We start from the raw sequence: 15926 nt of genomic DNA, 5'->3' as shown, positions 1-15926 counted from the left end.
ACGAACCCATCTTTTCCCTATCGTGTGTACTTCATTGCTTTTAGAGTTTTGTATGTAATTGTGCACACAACTATTTTCTATAAGAAGTTTGTTTCCCAACGACATGGTTCCGGGTTCAATCCGATTGCGCGGCAACTTCCGAAAGTATTTCCTTCTATAACCACGGGCCGACCAAAACCTTGTAAGTGGATTTATGACAATGAAGGAACTGATAATGTAGATTTTGTTGAAGGCTGGATGGTCATGAGAATTTAGAATATGGCGCTAGGCTACGGAAACAGGTTTGGCAATGCATGGATCGTTTATAGTGATCATATTGTTAACGAAAGACAATGAGCTCTTCATTGAATCACAGCTGTGGACGTCCGAGACACAGAATCTAAAGTCGATGACCTGCTTCGGGGACGATTTTGTTAAAAGAACAATGATATTTGAAGTTCGTTACGGGCGAAGTACATCTTTTTATCTTTTATTTCTTTCAGTCATTAGACTGCGGCCATGCTGGGGCACTGCCTAGTAGAATTTTTAGTCGAACGAATCGAAACTGGTACTTATTTTTTTAAAGCCTGATACTTATGTTATCGGACTCACTTTTCCCAAACTGCTAGTTTTCAGGGATGTAAACACCCACACCGGTTTGAATCGATGGCGGGGGATAAACACACCAACACCGGTTTCAAATGATGGTGGGGTACAAACACAGAAACAAAGTCACACACACACACACACACACACACGCACACACATATACACACACACACACATACACACACATACACACATACACACACACACATATACACACACACACACACACACATATGATGGCCGTCTTTCAGTTACTGGCTACGAAATCCACTGACAACGTTTTGATCAGTACGAAGCTATAGTACAACACACTTGTCTAAGGTGACACGCTGCGGGATTAAACCCGAAACCATGTTGTTGGGAAGCAAACTTCTTACCACACAGCTACATCACACCTGCGCCTTTTTCTATCTATCTATCTATCTATCTATGAACTAAAAAAAAAAATTAAAAAAAAAAAATCCAAGAAAAAAAAAAAGAAAACAAAAAGGCAAAAGAGAGTTACTTACTGTTATAGTTTCTTCAATGAGAATATTGATCAAGGTTACCGTGGTCTTTTCCGCAGGCTTTTCTTTCCACGGCCAAACCTAAACTGTCCTCCCCTCCTTTTACACGAGAACATTACTGTGTGATACACGATCCCTATTGATCGCCCTTTTTTTTTTTTCGATCCCTTTTGATTGAACTCCCCCCTTTTTCCTTCCTACGATCCCTTTTGATCGCCCCCCCCCCCTTTTTTTCCCCCTCCCAAAAAGAAAAGCTCTACATTGTATTTGTCCCATCTTCGTTGAGCCCTGTGTAGCTAATAAAAGAAATGTATCTATCTATCTATCTATCTATCTATCGATTTATCTATCTGTCTGTCTTTCTGTCTATCTATCTATCTGTTTCCCTGTCCGTTCGGTTATCTATCTATCTATCTATCTATCTATCTATCTATCTATCTATCTATCTATCTATCTATCTCTTCTCACGGACGTGCTGTCACATCGGCTGCGAAGGTAAACGTTTATTTGACCTTTTACTGTCCACATTTTGTTGGAATTTTTAAATAATTTTGTTGCGAAGCACCTAGGCTTCATTTGTGTGTATTTTCAAGGGCAGGAATTGACCCCCAGGGGCAGTTTCGGCCCTAGCAAAATACAAAAATTTCCTTCTTGACATTTGAAAAATGTCGAGAAACATAATTTTGGAACGCTTGTCTTGTTCTTTTGACAAGCATTTCCCGAGGCTTCAGATGCCAGAAGAGAAAAAAGAACAGAATAGCGCGTGCTCATGCAGTGACAGGAACGCAGTTGCTATAAACGTCACAAAGACTGTGAGTACAGCTACTAACAGCCCTCTCACCACCACCACCACCACCACCACCACCAACACCAACAACAAAAACAAAACTGTAACCAAGGTTACAAAACCATGCGTGAAAACCGTCACAAATGTCTCTGACGTAAGCACCACTGCTGCTGACGCCATCATCACCACCACCAACGACAACAACAACAACAACAACAACAACAGCAACAACGACAACAACAACAACAACAGCAACAACAAGGAAGTAAAGTTATCGGCCGTCAGCAATGACACCATCACCTGTTCAACAAACTCTGCTGCCACTACCACCACCTTTGAACCAGGCAGTACATACACCAACATAAACAAAAATATCCAGAAGAACATGTCCGCCAGCACAACAAAAACAAATTTCGCAAATGCTCTAAAGGAAAAAAGAACAACAGTGACATTCACACAAAAACAAATAAAAGACACAAAATCCCTTCTTACGAAAGAAGGAGATGATGTCAGAATAAACATCCCAAAAGATATTATAGAAATGAAAAACAAAAAGTGCATCATTTATAAACTGGTAAACACAAAAACCAGACGTGTAGAAAATGTTAGCACAGATAAAATTGAAGTTTGTCTTAGAAAAATTTGGCCTTATCAGAATCATGTCACCTGGGGAAGGAAATTTGGAACGGTGCAAGTAAGGTTTCTGGATGAAAATTTAGCTAAACAATTTTCGACACTCTCTCTCCGCACAGATGACTTGGTAATGATACCGAGTTATCTAGGACAGAGAGTGACCAAAGTTATGATAAAAAATGTGCCATCGGAGGTGGACACCCAATGGCTGATATCGGCCGTGTGCCTGGAAATGGAGGAGGCAAATATTTTGGAGATTACGGTCGGAGAGGAAAAGAACTGGGGAGGGAAAAATCTGGAAATCCTTCTCCACATCACGGAGGAGGCTTCACAGAAAATTCCTCCAAACATTAGATTGGCAGAGGACCACAAGCTGTATGTGGTGGTAGAGGGCAGGCGACCTCGCTGTTACCTATGCAACAGCGAAGCACATCTGAAAAAGGACTGCCCTCTGGCCGCTAAACAAAAACAACAACAACAACAACAACAACAACAACAACAACAACAACAACAACAGAAGCAACTACCAAATACCCCCAACAGAAAAACCTTACTACCAACACCACCAGCAACGCAAAAAACAACAACAGAAATATCAGCAATAACCACAACAGAAAAGACAACAGAAACTGCAAAAACAGAAGAAAAAAAAGAAAATTCCAAGACTGCCTCTCCCTCCCCCATATCACATACACCACACATAAATAACAAGGAGCCAACATCAATAAAAACAGCAACACAAACATTCACAGAAACACACACAGACGCACAAAATTTGCCGTTACCTCTTTCTGACTCCTCAGATCTCCCATCATCCGATGAAGAGAGTGGGGAGGAGTGGAAAATAGCTACGAAAGGAAAGAGGAAGCGCAGTAAGAAGAAAACAAAACAAAATGCAAACACAAACAAAGCAGGGAGATTCACATCTCCCGAAAATACTACTAACACCAATAGTAATATAAAAAAAACAATGCTAACAGCAATAGACAGTACAAACATAGAGTTGATGAATTACATCAACTCTAAAACAAACATCACAAATAACGATATCAAAACCAACAACCACCCACGTACAACACCGCCAAAACACATTAAAATTATTCATGTAACACCAGCATTACACAACACAATAAAATCCCTCTACCCCAACTCGGTAGGGGGATTCCAGAAATATTTGTGCAAGAAATTGTACAATAGCCTCCTTGGTGAAAAATCCAAGGAGGAAACAAAACTTTCTAACGGCAAGTAACACTCTGTTCTTTTGTTTTGTGCTTTAAAGCACACGTATAAATAGAATCATGGTGAAGATTGGTTGTGTGAATGTGCGTGGCTTAGGGTCCCCTTGGAAACAAGGGTACCTCTTAAATGACATCAAGTCACACAATTTGGATATCATAGCCATTAGTGAGACCAGACTCCATGAACCGCGGGCCCTAAAGTCCATGTTTGGCGGACAGTTTAACATTTATTTTTCTCCCTGTCTGCCGAGGATGGGCGGTAGTGGCACGGCGGTTCTTTTTCGCAAGAGTCTGGATCTCCAAGTTTATGTGCCTCCTTTAACAGGTCGGTCAGACTTCTTTCGACGTCTAGAAGTATTCCTGGGAACGTCTCGTCCCTTACTTTTAGTGGGGGATTGGAATGCTACCTTGGACACGCATCTAGACTACGTGGGGAGTGACAAAACTAGAAGGGGATGCAAAGGCCTCATAGACCTGCTCAGACGCTTCCAGTTGTCTGACAGGTACCGACTCGACCACCCAAATGTGCCAACGTGGACTTGGAGCAACCGCATTGGGTCGTCGAGATCGTATCTAGATAGGATAGTGTGTAGGACAAGAGATAGAGATAGTTTAGGATGTCCACAGTTCCACATAGTCAGCTACACGGATCACAAACTTGTGACGTGTACGCTAGACTTAGATAAGGCACATAGGCAGGGTCCCGGTTACTGGAAACTAAACGCGTCTTTCCCGTCGAGACAGGTTTTCAGAGACCGGATTAGCACGTTAGTAAAGAGGGCTTTGACGGGAGCCATCGTCAACAACAAATGGTGGTTTGCCCTCAAGAGAGCAGTGAGGGCGGAAGCAATAAGGTATAGCAGGGCACTAGCTGTAGAGAGGAACAGAGAAGAGGGGGAGCTAGTGATAAAGTTAGAAGAGGCATTGCGAAGTGGCATCGCATCCGACGTTTTAGCGGCGAGGTTGGCCCTCGACCAACACTTCAATGCTAAACACGAAGGGTGTGCTGTCAGGGCAAGGATGCGTGCTCTGAGGAATGAAGGTGTTGGAGCCGCACGAGAGGCCCGGGTGGCGGAGGCGCAGCGGGGTAACAGAGCCACCATCCGGTCTCTGGTAGACGAACAGGGGCGCGAATTGCTCGAGCCGAGCAAGATGTGCGAGGCGTTTCAGCGGCATTTTGCCCGACTGTTCGGGAGGAGTGGCGAGCGAGAAGGCAGGGTGGACTTTAGTGCCTACCTGCACAGCTTGCCACGACTCTCGGCAAGAGAGGCGGAGTGCTGCGAAGGGGTCATCACGGCGGAGGAGGTGAGGGACGCGATGGCGGGTTGCTCGACGGACAAATCTCCGGGTTTGGATGGTCTGCCCTACGAGCTTTACAACTGTATGCCAGACTTGTTTGGAGAAGTCTTGGCGGTCGTGTACTGCAACTGGCAGCAGAACGGGAGCATTCCCGGTTTTGTGAGCCGAGGAGCGGTAACGCTGCTGAAGAAAGATCCAAACAAGGGGGACGCCATAGATAACTTTAGGCCCATCACTCTGCTCAATGCAGACATGAAAATTTTGGCCAAGGTGTTAGCCAAGCGGTTGGCGCTTGTCATCGAGAAACTGGTCGGCACGGAGCAGACGTGCGCCGTGCCGGGCCGGAGCATCCATGACAACCTCCATCTGATGCGCTACATCATAGAGAGGGTAGTTAAGGAACCTGGCATGGGTGGGGCCCTGATCAATTTGGATCAATCGAAAGCTTTCGATAGGGTAGACCATCGATACTTGGAGGCCGTCCTCGAAGCGGCCGGCTTCGGTCCCGTTTTCCGCGGCTGGATGGCTGCCTTGTACACAGGCATCCGTTCGGTTGTTCGCGTCAATGGACGTCTGTCGGGACCCTTCGACATTGCACGTTCGGTTCGTCAGGGATGCCCCCTGTCGCCGCTCCTGTACGTATTGACTCTCGAGCCACTACTGCGGAAGCTGGCGACGCTGAGGGGCATCCCGCGAGAACTGGGGTGCGGGACGAGCGTGTCGGCATACGCGGACGACGTCACCGTCATAGCGTCTAGCCACGAGCACATCGAGCTTGTCGGCGAGACGCTGAAAGACTACGAAGCGGTGACGGGAGCGAAAATCAACCGGGATAAGTCGGTGGGTTTGCTGCTCGGCACCTGGAGAAGCAAGCCCATACCGTCCGGCAGCGCCTCAGTAGTGGGACGCTGGACGGACGGTCCGGTCAAGTTGCTCGGAGTCTGGTTCGGTCCGGACCTGCAAACGGAGAAGAACTGGGACGAGATAACGAGTAGGGTGGCCACTCTCTGCCGGCAATGGTCCGAGAGGAAGCTGTCCCTAAAAGGTCGGGCGGAGGTGGCGAACGCGTACATCGCGTCCGTCATCGAATACCGCCTGACCGTTGTGCCTTGTCCCGATCGCGCCATCACCGAAATGGAGCGCATCCTCTTCCGCTTTTTGTGGAAAGGAAGCGTTCCGATGGTGAGGCGATCCGTTTGTTGCCAACACCCGCTGAAAGGAGGGCTGGGCATACCGTGGTTGATGATGCGCAGACATGCGCTGAGACTGCGACATCTCCGGCTCTACGTAGACGACGGTGAGCAGGTGTGGTCGCCGTTTGTGCGACGCGCTTTCCCGCAGCTCGTCTCCATGACCGAGCTGCAGTCGTGGATCAAAAAGAGGCCGAGGAATGGCGAATGGCACCGTGAGTGTCGCGTTGCTCTGCAACAACTTTGCCGTCCCGGGTCGACCTTGAGCGGCTGCATCACAACGAAGTCATTCTATAGGGGATTAGTGGAGGGCAGGTACGACGACGATCTCGGGGCGAACCTGGGCGTCGACGAGGAATACCTGACCCGCCTGTTCAGGACGACTTTCGGGCCGGGACCTATGGACAACTTCCAGAGATCCCTGGCCTGGCAGTGTTACCGAGAGGCGCTACCCGTTCGGGATAAGCTCTATAGACACGGCTCGCGAAATGTGGGGCCGACCTGCCCGAGATGCGGTCAGAGCGATGAAACCGTTCTGCACGCACTCGTGCGGTGTCCAACCATTTCGGAGCTGTGGGCTTATGTCGAACGACTGCTGTCGCGTGTGGGACGAGTCGGTTTATCAACCGAGTCTATCGTCAATATCGTCACGCCTCCTTCCTTTAAACGGGAAGGAAGAGCTGTATTTATCGTACTTGTGGCTATGGCCAAAGAATGCATCTGGTGGACGCGTCTGAAAGGATTAGAGACAAATACTTTCCTCTCTGGTCAATCTCTCATCAACTTTTTCAAGTATCACTTGAAAAGGAAGGTGAGAGTAGAGAGGCAAGTGTTGTCTAGCAAATGTTTCGAAAAAAGATGGATACATGTAGCAAGAATGGCACGTATAAATGACGAAGCCACCTTGACCATGATTCTATAAAACGTTTTAAAATTTTGTAAACAAAGAAATTTTATTTAACAAACTGTGACGCTAAAGACCGAGGTTACCGTGGTCTTTTCGTAGGTTTTTCTTTCCACGGATAACCTCCCCATTTATTGGGAATTTTTTGTATTATTTCGTATTTTTTGTAAATACCCCAAACGTTATGCGATGTTTTTTTTTTTTTTTTTTTTTTTTTTTCATCGTTGTCCCCACTTTTGTTTTTTTTTCTGCTTTGTTTTCGACCCCCTCGAAAAGAAAAACTCTACATTTGTATTTTGTCCCCTCTGTGTTGAGCCCTGTGTGGCTAATAAAGAAACCTATCTATTTCTCTATCTATCTTTCTTTCTTTCTTTCTTTCTATCTATCTTTCTATACTCATATTTTACACACTAGTGTGTGTGTGTGTGTGTGTGTGTGTGTGTGTGTGTGTGTGTGTATGTGTGTGTGTGTGTGTGTGTGTGTGTGCATGTGTGCGTGCGTGTGTGTGTGACGAGATGTGCCTCTGTGTGCGTACATATGTACATAATGTGCGGCGGACTTGCTTCGTTGGTACAAACTCGCATCACAGCCCAATTTCCTGAGCGGTTGAGACGCTTGTTGGACTTCTGTAAGGAAAAATAAATAAATAAATAAATAAATAAAAAATAAGGAGAGACATATAATTCTGCTGAGCAAAACCCATTAGGGAAGATCATTATCCTTGCCATCCCTATAACTGTTGCCGCCAACCGAGAACACCCGGGATGGACCAGAATGCAAGGTTAAATAATTGGTTTAAAATGACAGCTTGACAAGCGCAGTGTATTAATTCGATAAGCTACTCACACATACACACACACAAACACACACACACACACAAACACACATACACGCACACACACGCACACACACGCGGGCCTGCATTTACACCCAAGCACTCACACGTATGCACACACACACACACAAACGCACACCCTGATGCGCGTACGGGAGCGCTTGCTTGCGTGTATCCTTTACGAATATTTCTGTCTCCCTCTATCTCTCGTTCCTCTCTCTTCATCAACATCTCTCCATCACTCTGTGTTTTCTTTCTCTCTCTCTTCCTCCTTTCCTTCTCTCTCTCCATCTCTATCTATCTATCTCCATCTCTATCTATCTATCTATCTATCTATCTATCTATCTATCTATCTATCTATCTATCTATCTATCTATCTATCTGTCTGTCTGTCTCGCCGTCTCGCTATTTATGTGCGTGTGTATGTAACTCTTTAATTCTTGTAATCAATATATATGTGTGCATGTTTGCGTGTGTATATATATATATATATATAACCAGAAATGCAACACGGATTTTAAAGGTACACACGTTTCATGCTACTCCATTTATTTAAGTAATGCGAGTATTACATTAAATGCAAAATGCAGAGCAATCCTCAGCTGCACGAGGACATAGAAAATTTCCTGAAAACTATCAGCAGAATGGACATATTACTGTTGTGGCAACATTTAAAATCTGAGTGGGAGAGAAGAATACATGAAACCCTGGTAGAATTTGATCTCAGAACGTAAAGATCCTGACGAAATGCCGCTAAGTATTTGGTCCGGCGTGATCAGCCTTGAAAATACGTTGATGATAAAATCTGATTGGTTAGTTTCTCTATTTCCTGCTTGGCTCTTTGTTTTTGTTGTTGTTCCACTTATTGTTGTTCCTGTTTTCCTGTTGTTGTTGTTGTTGATGTTGCACTTGTCAGCGTTCCTGTTTGTTGTCATTGTTCATGTTTGTATGCTTGTTGTTTTTCTTCCTGCTGTTGATGTTGCTGTTGTTGTTGTTGTTATAATTCCTGTTGTATCTACTGTGAGGGCGCGTGGCTTAGTGGTTACGTGTAATCGGCCCACGGTCGTAAGATCATGCGTTCGATTCCCGGCAGTGCGCTGTGTTCTTGAGGGAGACATTATGTTCTATGTTGCTCCAGTCCACTCAACTGGCAAAAATAAGCTCTACCCGTAATTTAAAGGGACCAGCCTTGTCACATTCTGTGTCAGGTTCATTCTCCCTAAGATCTACGTAAAGGGTGCGCCTGTGTGTGGAGTACTCAGCCACTTACACGCTAATTTCACGAAAAGGCTGTTTCCTTCGTCGCATCAACTAGAGCGTTGGTTCTCAAAGTGGACTGTATTGTCCCCCCGGGGGGGGGGAGTGGGAAGTTCCATGGGGGTGTTGAAGAAAAGTGGGGTGATAATGGGGGAGCGATTTATGTAAAAACAACAAAATAATGGGTTCATTAGATTATTAGTTATATTTGTGAAATACAGTTGCTTTGAATTTGCCTCAGAAAGAGGTCCATGTTTGTGATGGTTAGTTGGGGTGGGGGCGCAAGGAATGTGACCTGGGTGTCAAAGGGGCGACAGCCCGAAAAAGTTTGGGAACCACTGAACTAGAGCACTCCTCGTCGTAACCGACGAAGTGCCATTTGTTTTCGTTTTGTTGTTATTTTTATTCCTTATGATGTGTTATATAGCTATTACTATTATTGTTTTCGTGGAGGCGGTTTCGATTCCCAGACCGGACGTTGTGAGTGTTTATTGAGCGAAAACACCTAAAGCTCCACGAGGCTCCGGCAGGGGATGGTGGCGAACTCTGCTGTACTCTTCCACCACAACTTTCTCTCATTCTTTCTTCCTGTTTCTGTTGTGCCTGTAATTCAAAGGGCCAGCCTTGTCACACTCTGTGTCACGCTGAATATCTCCGAGAACTACGTTAAGGGTACACGTGTCTGTGGAGTGCTCAGCCACTTGTACGTTAATTTCACGAGCAGGCTGTTCCGTTGATCGGATCAACTGGAACCCTCGACGTCGCAAGCGACGGAGTGCCAACAACAACAACAACAATTATTGTTTCCGGTGATGTTAATCTTACTGATAAAATTGTTGTTTTGGTTCCCATTGATATTGCTGCTGTTGTTGTTGTAGTTGTTGTTGCTGTCATTCTTGATTCTGTTCCTGTTGCCTTTCCTATTGTTATTGTTGCAGTTCCTGTATTGTTCATTTTGATGTTGTTGTTATGATGGTATTGTTCCTAAACATGTTGATGCTGTCGTTACAGTTAGCCAAATTGTTATTGAAGGATGCTTAGTCTCTCTCTCTCTCACTCCCTCTCTCTCTCTATCTATCTCTTTCCTCTCTCTGTCTCTCTTTCTCTCCACAATGTCCTCAACCGACAAATCTCTACGCTGGACTGCAAAGTGGACACTTCAGTACGCTAACCAAGCTATAGTGGATCTACCAGACAGATCCGGATTAAGAGAGATGATCTGAAAGATTCCATGAAAAGAAAGAGATAGAATGGTGGAGGTGAGCTATCAAGGCGTACCATATTGGTTCAAGATAGAAGAGAAAGAAACTTGACCCCTAGTTCGATGTAACTGACCAGCCGTTTCTTATAAGACTTCAGGCTTTGTGGCTACAGTACAAGCGGTTCTTAGTAATCAACTAACAAAGGTGGCGAGCTGGAAGAATCGTTAGCGCGCTGGGCAAAATCCTTAGCGGCGTTTCGTACATCTTTACGTTCTGAGTTCAAATTCGGCTGAGGTCAACTTTGCCTTATATCCTTTCAGGGTCGATAAAATAAGTTTTAACTGAACACTAGAGTAGACGTAATCGACTTTCCTCCATACTCGAAGTTGCTGACCTTGTGCTAAAATTAGAAACCGCTATGAATCAACTAAGCGGTAAGCTTGGCAGAATCGTTAACACAGCGGACAAAATGCTTAGTGGTATTTCGACCCTCTTTAAGATCTGGGTTCAAATCCCACTGAGTTCGAATCTACCTTTTATCTTTACGGTATCGATAAAATAACTAACTGTTGAATACTGGGTTCGATGTAAGGGTTTACCTCCACCCTCAAAATTGTTGGCATTGTACCAAAATTTGAAACCCTTATTAATTAACTGAGGCAGTATTAATTAACTAAGGTAGTATTAATTAACTGAGGCAGCATTGATTAACTAAGGCGCTAATGCTTAGCGGCATTTCGCCTGTTTTTACACTCTGGGTTCAAGTTCCACCGAAGTTGACTTTGCCCTTCATCCTTTTGGCGTCGGATTATCATTAATCAACGCGATAACTATTTAATTAATTAACAAATCGATTATTTGAAAAGGCGTTCGGTCACGCAACTAGCTGGGTTCGTTAGAGTCCTTTCGTCACCATTTGCGACTTCACTAATGACATGGCGTCTCTACTCCAGGTCAGGCTGTCTTCTAAGTTACAGATTCTATAGTCATCTATTTATGGGTATGTCAGTACATGCGTATGTGTATATCTATCTATCTATCTATCTATCTATCTATCTATCTATCTATCTATCTATCTACCTTTACACACACACACATGGATATATATATATATATATATATATATATATATATATATATATATATATATATATATATATATATATATATATATATATATATATAGGTAAATTGAAAATTGGAGGTAATACTTGACATTTGTGTGTGTGTGTGTGTTACATATGCACAAACTTACAGACACACGCATAGATACATATATACATATATATATACACAAGCATATATATATATATATATATATATATATATATATATATATATATATATATATATATATATATATGTATGTATATATATATATATATATATATATATATATATATATATATATATATGTATGTATATATATATATATATATATATATATATATATATATATATATATATATATATATATATATATATATATGCATACATACACACACAGGCACACACATTCTCGTGTATTATATTTCATATATTTTATGCATTAAAATATACGCAGTATATATTAATGCATATCTATATCTATGCTAGCCTTTGCGTGCAAACACACACACACACACACACACACACACACACACGCACACACACACGCACACACACACACACACACGCACGCACACACGCACACACACACACACACACACACGCACACGCAGCATCTGCGTTTGCGCAAAAACCCGTAATCAACACCAATACTTTCAGTTTTGTTTACGTAATTAATGATACGCCGGCGGCTGTTTAAAAACTTTAAAGCTGGCTTTTTCAACAATCGTCGCTGCAGCTTGGCAAGAGCAGCCTAATTTCTCGTTTGACAACTTTCAAATGTTTTGTATGTAAAATAATGTTAAAGCTATTAGGATAGATAGATCACACAGTGTTGTGTTACTGCATTTCAAAAGAATATACCGAAACACACTGTTCTTATGTTGCAGTGTTGCCTTACATGTCTAGATTGAATATGTTGGTCCACTAACACTAATATGTTGGTGCATGTATGTTTTGTGAAAGTGCAGTGGCCTAGAGGTTAGAGTATTTTGCTCATGCTCGTAACGTTGCGAGTTCGATTCCATTGCAGCTCGTTGTGTTCTTCAGCAAGACATGTTACTTCAAAGTAATGCAGTACAGAATTGTGTCTGCATTTCAAAGGACCAGGCTTGTCGCATTCCGTGTCACACTAAACACCTTGAGAACTACGTTGAGGGCGTTCGTGTCTGCGGAGTGTTCAGCCACTTGCATCGTAAGCTTCAAGAATAGGTTGTTCCATTGATCGGATCAACTGAGACACTTATCGTCGTAACCGGCGGAGGACCATTTTTTCAGTTACTCTTTTTTCTTTTCTTTTTCTTTTTTGATTAGTTATTTATTTTTATATCGAAATTTCTTGCCAATAGAGAGCGAACCGGTTTCAAACCCCGATCCAAGGCTCCTTCATTGGAGGTTCAACATCAACAGGGTATGTTTGTGCATGTTTGTGTGTATGTGTGCAGTATTTGGAGTCAGTGCATATGCAGATTTGTATATTTTATTTTATGCATGTACCCTTATGTATAGGCGCAGGGGTGGCTGTGTGGTAAGTAGCTTGCTTACCAACCACATGGTTCCGGGTTCAGTCCCACTGCGTGGCACCTTGGGCAAGTGTCTTCAACTATAGCCTCGGGCCGACCAAAGCCTTGTGAGTGGATTTGGTAGAATGAAACTGAAAGAAGCCCGTCGTATATATGTATATATCTATATATATGTATGCGTGTGTATATGTTTGTCCCCCCCCCCCAACATCGCTTGACAACCGATGGTGGTGTGTTTACGTCCCCGTAACTTAGCGGTTCGGCAAAAGAAACCGATAGAATAATAAGTACTACGCATCCAAAGCATAAGTCATGGGGTCGATTTGCTCGACTGAAGGCGGTGCTCCAGCATGGCTGCAGTCAAATGACTGAAACAAGTAAAAGAGAGTATATATATACACACACACACACATATATATATATATACATATACATATATATATATATATATATATATATATATACATACATACATACATACATACATACATATATATATATATATATATAAAGAATAACACAAATGGTGTTTAAAATTTACTACAGCTGTTTCGGTAGGATTTTATTGATATTTCTCTTTGTGTGCAGAAAGATTGTCTTCAACCATAGTATCAATCTCTCATCTTTAAGCAAAATCTTAAATGCGTATGACTATTGATGATGATGTATTCAACAACGACGATCATTTCTAGAAACGATATCTCTCTTTGAGTGCAGAAACATTGTCTTGAAGAAGCATCGCCGGAGTCTATCGATTGTACAGTCTTGTTTGATTTAGAATTCGTAGTTATTCATAGATTTCCTTCCTGTCTATCAAAACAAGAAACCTGCCAAATGCAAAGCTGTGTATTCGTGTGTTCGCATTTATATAGATATATATATATAGATAGATAAATACCCAGATACATTCATAGATGAATGTATTTTTGTACGGTAAGAATATATACATGTATGAATATATATTATCTATTTTATATTACACTGTAACACACATACACATACATACACATACATATAGATGTATGTATGTGTGTGTGTGTATGTATGTATATATATGTGTGATTGGTGGTGAGTGGAGTTAATATAGCCATGTTTACCTGCGGGATGTTTTTGTTGGACACAAATATATAAAAACGCAAGGAAACATATGGTAAATGTTATAGATGTGCGCCTCAACATGTGATACACACGTCATGTACACGTCAAGCACTTATTATGCATACGTCATGCACACGATTGTTTTTTTCTTTTTTCATTCAGACTTGAGTACACATATGTGAATATATTTTGTGATATATAAATAAATACACACATGTACACATTTATACACACTCACAAATATGTGTGTCGGTGCAGGTATATAAAAAGCGAAGAGTTTATACACATAAGCATGCATATATGTAGGCGCAGATGGCACATGGTCTAGTAGTTAGGATGTTCCACTGGCGATCGCGAGAGAGTGGTTTCAATTCCTGTCCGAGTGGTGTGTTGTATTCTTGAGCAAAGCGCTTCAACAGGACATTACTGTGCGATAACTTCAACACCTGAGGCATTGTATACGTGTGCATCTGTTCAGACAACGCCGATTTGATAGATGGGTGAGCTAATGTACACCACAAGCATTTGATCCCCATAAATGTCTGATTAAAAAAGTGTCGGGGCTGGTGCTGTAAAACGAAAATTACTACACATGTCAATTCAACATTTAATCATTTAATCTCCTTCGAAATAATCACATTTAGAAGCCATGCACTTTATCCAGCGTCGTTTCTATTCGAAGCATTCCCGGAAACTCCTTTTGGGAGTTAGTGAACAGCTACTCTATCATATTCTCATGGATTTACTCGACGTCTTTGAAATCTTGTTTCTTTCAAGTGGGATTTTAATTTTGGAAAGAGGAAAAGTCGCAAAGGTTGACATCTGAGGAATATGGTGTTTGTTGGACCTGAAGAATATTGTCCTTGGCCAAAAACTGCCGTAAAAGCTGTGGTGGATTGGTAGGTGCGCTCTCATGGTGAAGTTGCCCCTCACCGGACGCATGCAATTCTGTTATTTTGCGACGAACAACAGCATTGTACAAAAGCATCACTGTAGTACTTCTTGTATACTGTTTGACCAGGTGGAACAGGCTCGTGTATGCGATAGTGCTCTTTTAGTCGAAATAGGCTTCACATTGCTTCAAAGCATTCGTGCTTTCTTCGGTCTCGGAGAGGTCGGCGTCTTCTAAGCATTGCTAGAAACAACGGAATTGAGCGACAGCGTGATAACTCAGCATTTATGCGCGACAAAATTAGAGGTTAATACGAGCCAAGGAGCTTCACGCTGCGTGATTCAGCATCGTTACCATAGCATGGAGGTGGTTTCAGAAAGTGAATACATCGAAGGAGATTAAAAAGCTGAATTAATGCGTGTCGTAGTTTTCTTTTTATAGCTCCAGTCTCGATAATTTTCGATTATATATATATATATATATATATATATATAATCGAAAATTATATATATATATATATATATATATATATATATATATATATATATATATATATATATATATATATATATTCACCATGTTGGACAACTGAACTCAACACGTTTTTTTTTTTTTTAAATTATCTTTCTATTTACTTCTTATTACTTTCTGTCAAGGAGCGTAGGCTCGAAACGTAAAAGACTTTTCCATTTTTTTTCGAGCGTCAAACTAATACACTTGCTCATTGTTCCTACACCTGTCTTCGTCTTTTGTTTTTCTATAAATATCAAATCTGTCACTCTCTCTCTCTGTCACTCTCTCTGTCTGTCTCTCCCTCTCTGTCTGTCTCTCTCTCTCTCTGTCTCTGTCTCTCTCTGTCTGTCTCTC

Source organism: Octopus bimaculoides, chromosome 8 (genome assembly GCF_046866305.1).
Source record: "Octopus bimaculoides isolate indiv1 chromosome 8, ASM4686630v1, whole genome shotgun sequence".
Taxonomy (NCBI): domain Eukaryota; kingdom Metazoa; phylum Mollusca; class Cephalopoda; order Octopoda; family Octopodidae; genus Octopus; species Octopus bimaculoides.
Note: the sequence above shows the minus strand (reverse complement) of the source record.